Here is a 15,827-nt window from a genome sequence, read left to right as displayed (position 1 = left end):
AATTCCGGGCTATATGGTATAGGCTATAATATGGAGCATGATCTTACCAAGTTTGGTAGAAATCGCACTATTACTAACAGATTTATATTACCTCAAAGTTGTTGCTACTTTGAAAATTGAAGACTATGAATGTCAATACCACCCGAAAGTGCATACTTTCACATAATTTATGGATATATTATGTGCTACGTACTAAGAAATACACAAAACCTTTCGTACCTGAAGCGTCCAGCTTCCGGTTTCCCGACTTGTTTCAACCTTCATAGCTTAACTGAAATATTCTATTTAGGTTTTGTTAATACTTTGTTAAATTTATCTTATTTATACTGTTTTCTGGCAATACCATGTCCTAGACAATTGTCTAGCTCTACCCTTGCAATTGAGAAGTCGTTCCGGGATGGACGCTTTGTGCGTGTGTTTGATGGCCCTGAGACACTTGGAGTACGACTTTAACAAGGCCTGCTGTGCCACATTCCAGACGATCCGTCAAAAAGGGAGACTATTTCTACTTTCGCCACGAATAGACACTTCACTCCGCTCTTTCAGGTTGCTGAGTTGATCATGGTGTAACTTTATTAAGTCCTCTCATTTTTCAACTCCATATTTTTAAACATTCATTACGAAGGTCCCTTCAAGTGAATCGTGTATTTCTTTATATGATAGTTCGGGGCCAAGCAGTGCACTGCTGGAATATAGCTCCCTGGGGCCAACCTATCTCTCTCTGGGAGTGAGCTATCTCTCCTTTAGGGTGATGCGTGACTTCCAGGCGCCAAGCCTCCCATCTACCAAGATCCTTAGTGAGTGGTAATAGCCACACCCTGTACGAGGTGACCCTACTATTAACAAAACGCTACGGATCTAGACTGGGGAGTCGGAAAACACCGCTCCCAATCTAGGCTGTCATGTGACCGGTGCCCATTGGATAGCTTGCAGTCGGGGGTAACTAACTATATTCGAACGGGGCCTTATTGATACCTGGTCGCTGATCTTACCGTGCTACGGGGGCTATAGCACTCACATACTCGTGGGTATCAAATGAGTAACATAACAAAAATAAAGAAAACTACAAAAAAAAAACAAGGGGGACCCTGTACCGCACACAAGTTGGTTAACCAGGCACATCTGCGAAATTCTGAGAGCCAGGTGATTACACTCAAGAAGGGAGAAGTTGGGACGTCAAGCGGTAGATACTGCAAGGACAACAACCAACAAAGACCACTGCTCAAAAAGCAGGGGAAAGCAAAAGCACGTGTTAGATCAATGTATCAGACGTCAGGGAGAAGACAGGTCTCAGTGGCGCAAGTTCTAAATGGTGCCTGCATTATCTCAAGGAAGGCTTGAAATCAGAAGAGCCCTTAAGAAGGCTCAGGACAGACCTAATCCATCTTTATCAGAGCCAAGAAAACGGGAAGCAACGGAAATTAGCCCGCATGACTTGAATGCTCCCAAAAAAATCCAAACCTGAACCCAAGAGGGGGAAAACCCGGGCAGGTCAGGGGTGAAGGCAGGGATCAAGAAGTCCGCCATTAACTATGGTAGTACAGTCAAGGGCAATCGACTGGCCATACTACCAAAAATGTTTCCCGAGCAAATATTCACTCGTGAGGAGCAAAAAACTGTCGAAGAGCTTGTCGTTAGGCAGACGTGCAAGGGATAGACGGCAAAACTTGTGTCCACAGGGATACGCTTTCGACCAGGTCATATACTAGTGGGCTGCGCGATGGAAGACAGTGCAGAGTGGCTTAGGACCATAGTTCCTATATTGCCACGCTGGGAAGGAGCAGAACTGTCAGCATCTGCTGGGGATGATATGCCAGGAGCACACATGGTGGCAGTGTTTTTCCCGAAATCCGCAACAATAGAGACGGAAGATTTTATGAACCTTCTAATCGCTCAGAATGAGGATCTGCATACGCGATTATGAAGAGTTTTCAGAAGCAATGTGGAGGGCAAGGGTAGACTTCTCACGATCGGGGCAGATGACCGATCCCAGGAGCAATCAAACGTCGGAGTTGCCATATCAACTGTCGATTTGGCAACATACCTGTGCACGTGCACAGGGAAAATAATAATCGTTGGCACAACAATCCATATTGGATCAAGGCCTTGAAGTGTGTTAGAGCACTTCATTCAAGACCGTAACGGTATACCACAGGACACTGTGGGAGGCAATGTGGTCAGCATTGCACTCGCCCGAGATTATTACCCTTATTTAACTCAGGTACTCATTCACAGCTTTATCTCAGAGCGCAGCGCTCTAACCACTTGAGCCATCCGGACACAGTGGAGTGGCGGACTACGCTGAGCACACGTATTTCTCTGGCGAAAGGTGGGACGGCTTTCGTCATCAGCTTTATGCAGACAACACTCTGTGCGTAAACGCATGCACCTACCCTACTTCCAAAAAAATCAGGTGAACTCTAAACTGGTATGGGAATGCCTTGAGAGACTGAATACACTCGGCAGCTCCGAGCACTTAGGCCATTGCTAGGCCCTTTGTACTATCCCCGTAAATCGTCTATTCAATGGCTGCAGATTCTTCATTGAAGAAAACCTTGCCAAGGTGTCTTCGTCTGAGATCTGAGGATGCCGGGCAGCTGCATAAATAGTGCAGGGCCATCTCCTCCTCCTCCTTACCTTGGCTGCACGTAACCGAAACCACTACCCGAATCTTTTCCATATGATAGTTTAAGGAGCAGTGTCCCTTTAAAAGCCCTACTAGGGTTTTCATGTGCCACTTCTTAAGGGACAACAAAAATGCCGCTTTAGGCTCCTTCACAAGGATTTTCGCCTGCCGGCAAGAGTCCAAATTTCTTTACTCGGTTGCGTGAATCCTTGCAATTTCACCCTTCAGAGTAGACTTGACAGTAGATGGTCGGATTCCAAGAGCTAGTTCTGCCCCACCACCCACCATTGTGGATCCAGACCCTCGGCGAGCCAGTCTGTCAGCTTCTTCATTACCAGCGATGTTTGGTTGCCCCGGCCGGTTTCGTTCAGTCGGTCAAGTTTCAGCAGCACCTGATGACAACTCCATACTAACTGGCTTGATATGTCATTGCTATTTAGTGCCGATAATGCCGCCCGACTGTCGGAACAGATTCGAATGGTGTGGTCCCTCCATTTTTTTCGCAGACATTCTTCTGCTGCCAATGAGATGGCATATATCTCCGCCTGGAATATGATCGTGATTTTTCCGAGAGGTCGGGCCAGTTCCATAACCGGATTCCCCGAGAACACCTTTGCGCCCGATCCGCCCTCCATAACTGACCCGGCGGTGAAGATTATTAAGCCTGTAATCTGAAGACCCATTTGTCGACCATTCTTCTCTTTCGGTGACTACAAAAGTGTATGTCTTTTCAAAGATGAATCTGGAAACCATATGATCGGTCGACATAAGAGCTACCGGATGTTTGTCTAGGAATTTCCAGATAGACGCATGACCGTGTGATTGGCCGCCATTCTACGCCCCAATGGTATCGAGACTATATGCGTCATTGGCTGCTTTCCGTTTTACCTCGAAGTGAATGGGGGGTAAATTTAGGATAGCTTCAAGTGCTGCAGACGGCGTAGTACTTATTGCTCCAGTAATATTTAGGCAACTAAGTCTCTGAATTTGCGTTAACAGCTTCCTGCTGTTAACAAAGTTCAGTCTTGGCCACCAGACGATGCATGCATACATCAAAATGGGTTTTGTTGTGGCTGTATACATCCAGTATATCCGTTTTGGTGAAAGTCCCCAGGTCTAACCTATCGCATTTCTACAGCACCAGAGCAATCTGTAGGAGTTCTGATATTTTTCCTGGATATGGTGCTTTCACGTTATCTTGGAGTCGAAATGTACTCCTAAGTACTTGACTGTTTGTGCCAGCTGGATTTTCACCCCTGCTAAGGTGGGTAGCTTATAGCTGCCCTACCTGACGTTCCTAGTGAACATAACTAGTCCAGTCTTCCTAGCGTTCACCGTGAGCCCATTGCGGAAGCACCAACTGTGGATTTCATGCAGAGTTGCATTCAAGCGGTCACATACTGTGTCCACAAACTTGCCGGAGGGAGGGAGTAGTTCAATATTTTGAATTTGTTTATGACGTTCAAGTTAATTTAAGAATCGCACCACGAATCAAGATAGGAATGACGTTAGAGGACCAAACTATATTTTAGCTAAGATGGAAAAGAGCTCCGTGAATGCCATCTCAAAAACATTATAATTGCCAACATTGTGCTGCACTGCCCATCAAGATTTGAAAAATGTCAACGGTCACCTCGACGATGACGAGCAGCTTAAGAGCTGAAAGGAGCATTTCACCATATAACATCTGAAGGAACTCCACATCTTCAGGATGAAGGGGCCAGTTACTGTAATTTGCTAAAATGGACTACCATTCTCAAAAAAGGGGAATCAGCTCGGTCATCAATGGTCAAGCCTCGACTGGAGGGCATGACGGTCTCCCCGTGGAATTGATAATCACAAATCCTAGTAAGCGAGAGCTTCCCAGAGAGAGTAAGAAGGGGACGATCATCAAGACCTGAGTGGAATTATGCGGTGTTTCCAATGACTAATTATCTGATATAATAAAAAAAACTTATTGTTTCTTCTTCGTTGGTGTGGATATTTATTCTTGCAAATCCCGATATTTCGGGAACCACTTGTTCCCTTCATCAGTGCTAACAAGTGCAAGTTGTGAAGGGAATGAAGGGAACAAGTGGTTCCCGAAATATCGGTATTTGCAAGAATAAATATCAACACCAACGAAAAAGAAACAACAAGTTTTTTATTATTTCAGATCATCAAGATTCCGAAGAAGCAAACCTACCTTAATTGTTATAATTAGAAAGGTATTTGCATACTTTCGTAGTGGAAAAGATAATATCAGAAATAATCCCTGAAAGCATTGAAAAACGTCTCGAAATCTTAGTCAATTGACTTCCGTTCTGGATACTCCCGCATTGACCTCATCAACAATTGCTCCTTATTGATTTTGAGAACCGTTTTGACAGCCTAAATAGGGAATGAATCAGGAGATAAAATAAAAAATGCTCAAGGAGATTAAATACGCTTTTGCGCTTTTACCAGATCCCTGCTGGAAATTCTCACTGGTCACTGCGGGCTAAACTATCACCTAGGGAAAATAGGGATATCCACGGATACTGCCTGCTTTGTGGTCCTATTAGCAACGCAGTCCGTTCTTCTCTATGGTGCGGAGGTATGGGCTGATGCCCTTGACAAGGAGGTGCATCGTAAACGCCTCGCTCAAGTGCAGAGGCGGGGAGCTTTGCGAGTGGCATCTGCTTATCGCACCGTCTCCGAACCGGCTGTGATGGTGATTGCGGGAGTGATCCCCGTTGCCCTTCTTGCCAAGGAGCGCGAAGCTATCTATCGCCGTAAGGGCGAAAACTTAAGAGAAGTGGTTGCCCGTGAAGAACGTCAACGCACCCTTAGCGAGTGGCAACTTTCTTGGCAAAATGAGCCAAGGGGCAAGTGGACTGCGCGGCTCATCGACAAATTAGACCCATGGTTGAACAGAAAGCACGGTGAGATTGATTACTTCCTTACCCAACTTCTAAGTGGGCATGGAGGTTTTCAGTCTTACCTGCACAGGATTTGGAAGGCGCGATCTCCTGATTGTGTGTTCTGCAATAGAGTGGCGGATGACGCTGAACACACCTTTTTCTCTTGCAAGAGGTGGGACGGCCTCCGCCAGCAGCTTTATGCAGACGCAGGGGAGCTCTGTCCAGATAACATTGTCAGAGAGATGCTGAAGAGCGCTGCAGCTGAAATCGTATTGCGCATTATGTTTGGGCTCTTCTTACTACGAAGAAGATTGAACTCGACCGGCGGAGGGATCGGACGGTAAGGGGTTCCCTGAACTAACAACAACTCCCCTCCTTCCTTCCCCTCCCGTTGGTGAAAGGAATTCCCTGACTTGACGGCTCCCAAAGCCGGGAGAGCGGGAGGGCTGGCCCGAAGTAATGTGTCAAACGGTTCCAGGCTAGTTCTCTGATGACAGGGAGGTGTTTAGTTGGTAGTTCGCCAGCGCGCTGTTGCACAGGAGTCCAACACTCTGTGCATAAATCCATTCACCTACCCTGCTTCCAAAAAAAAAAAATTAGCATCTTTCCCCGGTCCTTCGGTTTTTGGTCTGGTTCATCTCCCGCCAGATTCAATTGCATCTAAAACATGACCAGCGGGCAAACAGATCTTCGCCAGATGGAAGACCCTTATTATTATTATTCTGTTAAGGGAAAGTCGCACCGCTTCCTTAAAGAACTATTGTACCCCTTTTACTGGTTGTAGTGTACCTATTGATCATAGTATCTCAAGCAGGCCTGTAACCGTTAGGAACTTTAGTATGTTCCCTACTTCCAGATCTTTCAGCTTTGCATCTGGTATTAAACGTTCTCTCAGATGTCTCGACCTACTTTGCACAAGTGCCGGACACTGTCCCAGGACGTGTATAGAGGTTTCGTCCTCCTCCTCACAAAACCTGCAGGCAGTGTCCGTAGATATCCCTAGCTTCCCTAGGTGATAGTTCAGCCGACAATGACCAGTGAGAATTCCCACTATGATTTAGAGGTTCTTTTTGGTGAGGTTTAAGCAATCCTTTGTACGCATGGGTTCGTATCCCCCAATAAGCACCCTGGACTGCTTCATCCCTGGTAGGCCCGTCCAATATAGTTCCCTCAACCGTTTCTCTTCATTTTTAAGATTCATAGCCATGAAACCGCTTCCGATTCGACAGAAGGGTTCTGGCCCGTGTAAAGGCATCCCTGCTCCCTTCTTGGCTAGTTCATCCGCTGGCTCGTTGCCTTCCAACCCAGCATGGCCTGGAACCCAAAGTATCCAGACCTTGTTGGACGAGCTGAGTGTATTCAGTATCTCAAGGCATTTCCATACCAGTTTAGAGTTCACCTGGTTGGACCTAAGTGCCTTGATCGCTGCTTGGCTATCGGTGAGAATAGCTATGTTCTGCCTCCTGTAGTTCCTTTGGAGATTAAAGGAGGCACATTTGTCTATGGCGTATATTTCCGCCTGGAATATGCTAGTGTACACATTGGCTCAAAGTACATTTTTCTTGGACCAATGACACCGGCACCCGCTCCCTGGAAGACCCTTAGCCTGAAGCATAATCAGACAAACCCGTGATTTATATCATATATGTATGTACTAGCGCGAGTTTGTAAGATCTTAGATTCTCTATTCTGCACGGATATTCAAGGATCGTGAGACGGCTCAGGTAACAAGTGAAGTATTCAACAGTATTCCATGTCTCAATATTTCCAAAACATTTAATTTGTCTTCCTTTCTGTGTAACTTCTTAGAAGGCATTTGAATTAATTAAATCTGCTTTTGTATGCTTTTCCTGCTTTGTTCCTTCTTTATCGATTTGGGTGGAAGCTTATCATGGGAATCACTTCCAATGCTTTTCCATAATTATTTTGCGTTAAGTAGACTCTCCGCTGTACTATCTTGTATAACATGGCGAAATTCAATAGTACAAAGTCTAGGTACCAAATGAACCTGATGAGTTCTCGCTCGACTAAAATCAAAAGAAAAAATCTTTGAATAAAAATGTAATGACTAAATTACCATCTCAGATTGAAATTGAAAATAATCTTCTAAATAAAGCCAAGTCGAGACTGGTCGGGACATGGCTATGAATGAGGACGTAACTTTATACCGACGCTTCTGTACAAAGGCAAATATCTACGAAGTTTCACCATCTTGAATACTATCTGGTTCATCTCAAGGAAAAAACGCGATGATACCGATGTCTTCCAATTCTCCTTCCCTCCCTTGGTTGCAGGATGGGGTAGTGTTGGTACGGAAATGAAAAAAGCGAGGAAAATTCAGTTTCCCGTTCGCGTTGCCTGTCCACAACCGATGAGAATTATTGTCACGTTTTAAATCAAGCAAGGATGCATCCAGGCAACAGTTGTATCCTTCGATCGTTGCTGAAGGGAAATGTAGGCTGCAACAATGTAAGCTGAGTGAAAGAAAGCCGGGGACTGACAGTGTTTTTTGTTTATTAGGGCGTAATGCTGATTCCCTTCTGTTCCAATTTATCTGGCTCATCAGCTCACTTTATTATGTTGGATGCAGTGTACAAGGATACAAGAGATTTCCCATGGATACACTTCCAGAGAACAAATTTATGAGATAAATTTTCTATGGAGCAAGGAGAGCTCGATTTGAGTCACTGATGAATTTATGCAAATTGGATTTATCGATCTGAACTTTATCGACGAGAATATACTTCCCGGGTACTATCGCGTTACGTAGACAATTTTAATTGAAATATTTGACTTTGTAATCAATTAACCGCAAATAATTGCACACACAATGGGATCATTCGAAATTTTTTGAATTTCGATCCCAGCATGCATCCCCATTCACATTTCAGTTGCGAAGTATCTTTGTATCTCTCTCCGCACATAAACAATTCCAATTAACATTCGTTTCCTGATTTAAACACTCTTCTCATTCCTGATTAATTCCAATCATTCAAACCGAATTCATCAAATCGACACAGCGTCCCGATCCCGTCCTTGTCTTCGAATCTCCATCCCCAGCATTCTCACCCCCAAAGCAATTTATTTTTCCTTAGTTAAGTTGTTTATCAAAGGAAAATTGTAGTTTTTCTGCGAATCCATGGTAGTATCAGCGTCCTTTTGGCATTCCTTTCCAGGCGGCACTTGCCCAACATATTGTATCGTGTGCAAGCTGATTTGTTGAGAAAAATCCTTGAATTGATTCGGGAAGGAAAACTACGTTTTAAAATCAATTAAAAAGTTTTTTTTTCAATTGTGCTTGATATTTTGGGAAAGCCGGGGATATGGTGGTGGAACCGATGGAAGTGAGCTGCTCGTATTGGTTTATTTTATTTTTCATTTCCTCCGAAGAATAAGAACAGTTTGTTTTTAATATTAGAGGAATCAATTACAAATTGCTAACAGGAAGCTTTCAATTAAAATCCCGCTTGCTGGGCTGAGCAGATGTTTCTTCTTTCCGGAACTGAAAAGAATGAAATTATCTTGAGGGTGTTGAACCATTAAAGCTTGGAACGTTAATATTAAAAAATCAGATTCTAATTTATTTCTGAATATGCTGCTGGTAAGGAAGAGCGCCAGGGCCAATTTCAAATTAGTATATAAGGATAGACTTGGTGGAAAAATCAGCAGTTTCCAGAGGAGGATGCTGATGGATAAATTTCACATTTTGTTGTCATGGTCGATATTTGACAAAGCGTAAATGCCATAAGTTCGTTTGTCGCATTGTCAGATTGAGATTAAATAAAGGAACTGAAAATGCCAACAAAAGTAGCTACAAAATACGTGAAATCTTCCGGGGGAAATTGGAAAGGTAGGTGGGTAGGTATAAGTTGCTGCTCCGAGGAGCCCAATTAGCGCCACAAATTCCTAAGACCGTGACAGCTGTTATGAGAGCAGGTAGGCAGAGTCCAGCCGGTTAAGATCTCCAGAGGTAGCCCGTAGCATTCACGAAGGAAAGCAGTTCTCCCACCCTGCAGCCAGAAATCTCTCTGAGGTCCCCGAAGAATAGTTTGCCCAGCGTCCGTAGCTTGACTCCAGCTAGACCTGGGCAATCGCAGAGGAAGTGCATGAGGGCCTCCTCCCTACTCCTCAGCTTCGGCATTGCGAATTGCAGGGTATGACGAACCTGGCGGCATGGTCCTATATGGGCCAGTGCCCCGTGCAGACATCTTGTATGCATTTGCACGCGTCTGGCACAAGACCTCTCGTGTTTGGGCTATGTTATAAGCGGGCCAAATCCTCCTTGATTTGGCACAGATGGTAAGCCTTCGCCATCTAAGGCCCGTGGCTGCTAAGTGGTGTAAGTAGATTCCGTCCTTAACAGTCACCAGCGAGACATTGACTATATCTGCCGAAGGACTGCCAAGAGCAGAGTCTCGCCCAGCCAATCCACCAGCCCGCTCATTCGTTTCTATGTTCCTATGCCCGGGGACATAGAGAAGGATAACCTTGAGCGCGCCAGGAGGATGTTGTCGCTGAGTACAAGGTCTTAATGGCCACTTGGCTGTCAGTCAGAATGGCTATGTTACGCTTGGGGCTCGGATCATGCTTCAGTCATCGACAGACTTCCAACATCGCCGGTACTTCCGCTTGGAATACATTGGCGAAACCTGGAGATCATACGACTTGTATACACTGTATTCGAGAAAACCGCCGCACGGACTCTACAGACCATCTTTGATCCATCGGTAAAGAACGATCATCATCAACGGCGTTTTTGTGCCGAGGTCCACCAATTCAATATCCTTAAAAGCTGCCTGGCGTCCTGGCCTACGCTATCATTCCATCTCAGGCAGGGTCTGCCGCATCTTCTTTTTCTATCATAGATATTGCCCTTATAGATTTTTCGCGCTGGATCATCCTTATCCATACGGATTAAGTGACCCACCCACCGTAGCCTATTGAGCCGGATTTTATCCACAATCCATCCTCATGTAGGCGGCCAACAATTCTTCCGAGGATTCTTCTCTCGAACGCGGCCAAAAGTTCGCAATTTATCTTGATAAGAACCCAATTCTCCGAGTGATACATGAGGACTGGGAAGATCATTGTCTTGTACAGTAAGAGCTTTGACCCTATGGTGAGACGTTTCGAGTGGAACAGTTTTTGTAAGCTGAAATAGGCTCTCTTGGCTGGCAACAATCGTGCGCGGATTTCATTGTCGTAGCTGTTGTCGGTTGTGATTTTCGACCTTAGAAAGGAGAAATTATCAACGTCCTCAGAGTTGTAGTCTCCTATCTTTAGTCTTCTCGTTTGACCAGTGTGATTTGCTGTTGTTGGTTGGTTGGTTTCTGGCGCTGATATTCCCACTATATATTTTGTTTTGCCGCCTGCTCAATCTGGATGAAGGCAGTTTGTACGTCTTGGGTCGTTCTTCCTATGACGCCGATGTCGTCAGCATATACCAGTATTTGCGTGGACTGTACCCTTTGCATTTACTTCAGCATCACGGATCACTTTTTCCAGGGCCAGGTTAAAGAGGACGAATGATAGGGTATCCTTTTGTCTTAGATGGTTGTTGATGTCGAATGGTCTTGAGAGTAATCTCACTGCTTTTATCTAGCCTCGTACATTGGTTAGGGTCAGCCTAGCCAGTCTTAGTAATTTCGTCGGGATACCGAATTCTCTCATGGCGGTGTCCAGTTTTACCCTGGCTATGCTATCATAGGCGACCTTAAAGTGGATGAAAAGATAGTGCAACTGATGTCCATATTCCAACAGTTTTCAATTGCTTGCGCAGTGAGAAAATCTTATCTGTTGCTGATTTGCCTGGAGTGAAGCCTCTTTGGTATGGGCCAATGATGTTTTGGGCGTAAGGAGCTATCCGACCTAGCAAGATAATGGAGAATATCTTATAGATGGTACTCAACAACGTGACACCTCTATAATTGCTGCACTGCCTGATATCCTCCTTTTTATGTATGAGACAGATAATGCCCTGTTGCTAATCGTCAGGCATTGATTCGCTGTCCCATACTTTGAGCACAAGTTGATGAACCATTTAGTGTAATTGGTCGCCACCATATTTAACCAATTCGGCTGTAATTCCATCGGCTCCTGGCGACTTATGATTTTTAAGCCGATGAGTTGCACGGACTGTTTCTTCTCTTCAGTTGGCGGGACCTCCAATTTGCCGATTTTCTAGTTGTTCAGTAGTTCATCAAAGTACTCAATCCGTCGCTCCAATATGTATATTCTATCGGAAATCAGATTTCCCTCTTTGTCTCCGCAGGATGAGCATCGTGGTGTGTAAGGCTTCATTCTGCTGACATGTTGGTAAAACTTCCGCGCCTGGTGCAGTTGCTCCCTGTACTTTTCAAGTTCACAGACCTGTTGGTTCTCCCAGGCTTCCTTTTTCCATCTGTGCAGTCACTTCGCTCGCCGGAGTTTGTGATAAGTCTTTGCGCGTGTCCGCATTCTGTGAGAATGCAACATTACTCGGTATGCGGCATTCTTCCATTCCGTTGTTTGTGGCCCGTTTTCCGCGCAAACCCGGTACTTCCAACAACTAGTTGGTGTGATACTGCTAATTGAATAATCCGTAGTCCGTTATCGTTCGTATTTTGATGTAAGCTATGGGAGCTGACATATCGCCTAAATACGGGCTCCGCCCCTAGTTGGCTGTTGAAATCACCACGTATGATTTTGATATCATACCTGGAACAGGCTCCGAGGGTTCGTTCTATTGTCTCGTAGAAGGTATCCTTTTCCGACTCTGCCGTCTCCTCTGTAGGGGCGTGAACGTTAATGAGGTTTTCTAAATTTGCCTTGTAAGAGCGGAGTGTATAGCCTTTTGCTTATGTTTTGAAAGCCGATAACAGCAGGACTAAGAAACTTACTCCGAGCATAGGAGGTTTACTGGATGGCCACTATAATATATGATGTAGCGGCTCCTCACAAGGAAACCGGTCCCTGTCCAACGCATCTCCTGCATTGCTATTTTATCAGCCTTATATTGGGTCAGGGTATCGGCTAACTGCTTGGCAGCTCCATCTCCGTATAGGGTTTTCGTTACCGGGTTCGTCGTTGTGTAGTCAATCCAGTCCGAGGCTCCTTTTGTGGCACCGTAACAAGTTGTTTTCCGTGTAGGGTTGTCAGCCGTACCCAATCTCAACCTGGAGGACCAGTTGGTACAATTTCAGCCTTTTCCGTCTGCAACGTTTCGTTAAGAAAGAGCTCCTAGTGGTCAGCACGTGGAGGTGGACATAGGGTTTGGTAGTAGCGCTGTTCGTGTTGGTTCACCTACGTAAACGTATCATTTTAGAAGTACCGCAGATAAATCTATCATATGAAGTGCACCTTGGCTAACACGCCGGTCTTCTTTTGGGAGGAAGACATCGATATCGGAAGAGCTATGCAACGGAGGAAACTGAATCATTAAAGACCTCAAAGCAAAAATTACGATTTAATCCACGGCATTAAAAACATGGATCAGGACAGGCCTAGAGCATGCATCCTTGCCAAGAAAACCGTGCGTGTCTTTCTGTGTTCAGATCTGAGTGTGAGCGTCCTAACCGGGGTTAAACTGGAGCAGGCGAGAGTAGAAAACTTGTGTATCCTCTTGGACTACCTGCTTCCCGTCGGAAGACTTACAACATCTGACGTCTAGGATCATATCGAAGAAAGCCGAACTGTTAATAGATTGCAATGACAATTCGAGGCTGCAATGCCAATGTGATTTTGATTTTATTATCAACACCAACCTATCGGCGTGTAACAGGCGTAGTCCACCATCCTATTATTTCCCTAGCTCAGAGAATTGTGCCGTTAGGGAGAAGATCTGTAAAATGTCCCTACCAACCGATAATGGATTTTTCTCCGTGGAGATCCGAAAAGGGTTTGATGAAAGATGCTTCTTAGATCCCGGTTAGATACTTCTCAGTCCAAATCTGGCTATAAAGGTCCCCTGCTCGTTCAAAAACACCAGGAAAATCAAGAACAAAGTCTCCAGTGCATGAAATGGTAACATTTGCACCACAGGCGAACTAGAGTCGAAGGTAGGGACTCTAGAGAATGCGTTCGAAACAGCGTTTATAGTCTCGTGCCTCTGCTGGAGCAAAAATACATTACTCCCATGGTGCAATGAAGATATGTCCAAACTTAGGAGACTGACCAGTGAAGCCTTCAACATCTGCTACAGGCACAAATAGGAGGACTGCCTGAATAGGTGTAAGTCGCTCAGAAGCGGTCCTGACTAGATTATTGTCGGAAATTGAAAGCCCCAACCTGTCTGTAAGATTCAATAAAATGTTTGCCAAGGAACATAGGAGCTTATCCTTTCTTAAAAAGTCGGAAGGATTTTAACTGGAATTTTTAGGTGAGACCCCCGAGCTGTTAGTCCATACGTAGTTCTCTACCAGCGAGGTGAATTTCGAGTCTGAGCCTTGCTTGGAGGGTATGTAGCCCCAGTTGCGTGAGATCATCAAATTGGTAATTACAGGCGATAAAATCAGCTGGTCTATAAACATATTTTTCGCATATAAATCTCCGCGCCCAGACAGCATAATACCCGTCATACTTCAGAAATAGTAGGAAATGGTTATGCTGTGGTTTGTAGAGATTTACCGAAGCTATTATATATTTTTTCGGACACATACTGGATATCTGGGGACGCGTGCTCGTGGTTTGCATACCGAAACGCCGAAGGTGTTTCGCCCAAACACCCTCACCTCTTTCGTGTTGAAGATCCTAGAACGCCTTCTGGGCATCCAATTATGGACGATGATGGAGAGGATGCACTTCGTCAACCCTCAGCACGCCTACCTCAGAAACTTAACCACTGAAACTGCTCTTCAAGAGGTAATTAGCACGGTTGAGCGGTCTCTGCACTACACTTATATATCCTAACCCCTTTCCTGAATAAAGAGGGAACATTCAACAACGTTAATACCAAAGCCATAAAAGAAGCTCTAACCAGAATAGGATTGGAGAGGGGCCTCACATAATGCATAGCATACATGTTAAAAACCAGGATTCAAGCCAATCCAATCTGGGAAGTAGCCACCTAACCAGAGTTGTGAGCAAATGTATGCCGGAGGTTGGCACCATTTTCCTGGTGCTCTGGTTGATAGTGATGGATGAAATTCTACAGATATTAAACAGACGACTTGGTGACATTGGAGACAGGGTTGCTTCTGCAGAGGTTTACCCATGAGCGCGGGTGATATACAAAGCCTTTGTCTGCCGCATCCTAATGTACGATTTCTATTATGTGGTGGCAGGTCCTGAACAGGAAGTATAATAAGACCAAATTGGTAGGCTGTGCAGTGCTATAAGATCCCGTGAGTGACGATACTGGGTAGCGAAGCCATATGTCCATAGTAACGTCCTAGACAAAGGATATATATATATCTACATTGAAAAATAAAAATTGTAGTTTGGAGGAAGTTACTGATCTATCAATTTTAGGTTAGACTACAAATAGCAGACAATATCTAATCTCTTAGAAGTATATTCCAGGCGGAGGAACTGGCGATACGGGGGGCCTATCGGAGCGACTACTTATACCTACCTACTGGCCTTCAAAAAACGTTACTTCCCCAGGTGGTAGCAGTGTGTGTAACCTTCCCAATAAAACCACTCCACTGGCATTTATCATCAGCTGCAGATATGTAATGATCCTGAGACGACGGAGATTAGTAAAAGGTATCAATATTTAATTTGCCGTGAGCCGTGAACCTTGCACCAGAGAGGTATAATTCTTAATTAAGCGAGGCGAGTAGCCAAAGCCACCTATTTTGGCTAAGGAGCCTTTTATCCAACCCCTTTTGACGAAATTGAAGGTATTGTTGGAATTTAACGTCATCACCGCGTAGTACGGTGCATGCCTTTTCAAGCCGGAATCACAACTATTGCTCTTGATTCGATCCTAGAATGGGTATCCCGAAACCCATACTGTTGCTCCGATAGTGCTTTAAATAGATTTACAAGATTTTCCTCATAGTGTATACACGATAGATAAGGCGATACAAAGAAAGCACGTCTTGTGGCTAGTATGTAGCAAGTCCAACCTCCGCCTTTTCTCCATGGAGGGAAATAACTCCTTCCACCATACATAATTCAAATATGCACTCGTCCCTGTCTTGGTTCTTAGCACCCAACTTGATAGGTCTGTTCGAATTCCAACCAAGGCGGGACCTTAGGGATCGAAAGGATGCCCTGTTGAAATTTTAGCTGAGGTGCGCACTGCTTCTGTTGCCGAAAACGAGTTGCAATTATTTGCAGTAAGTGACGTGGATAGGTTATGTGAGGTAAGTTTTTACTGTTTGTAGATTGTTCCT

Source organism: Hermetia illucens, chromosome 2 (assembly GCF_905115235.1).
Source record: "Hermetia illucens chromosome 2, iHerIll2.2.curated.20191125, whole genome shotgun sequence".
Taxonomy (NCBI): domain Eukaryota; kingdom Metazoa; phylum Arthropoda; class Insecta; order Diptera; family Stratiomyidae; genus Hermetia; species Hermetia illucens.
This window is presented reverse-complemented; position numbering follows the sequence as displayed.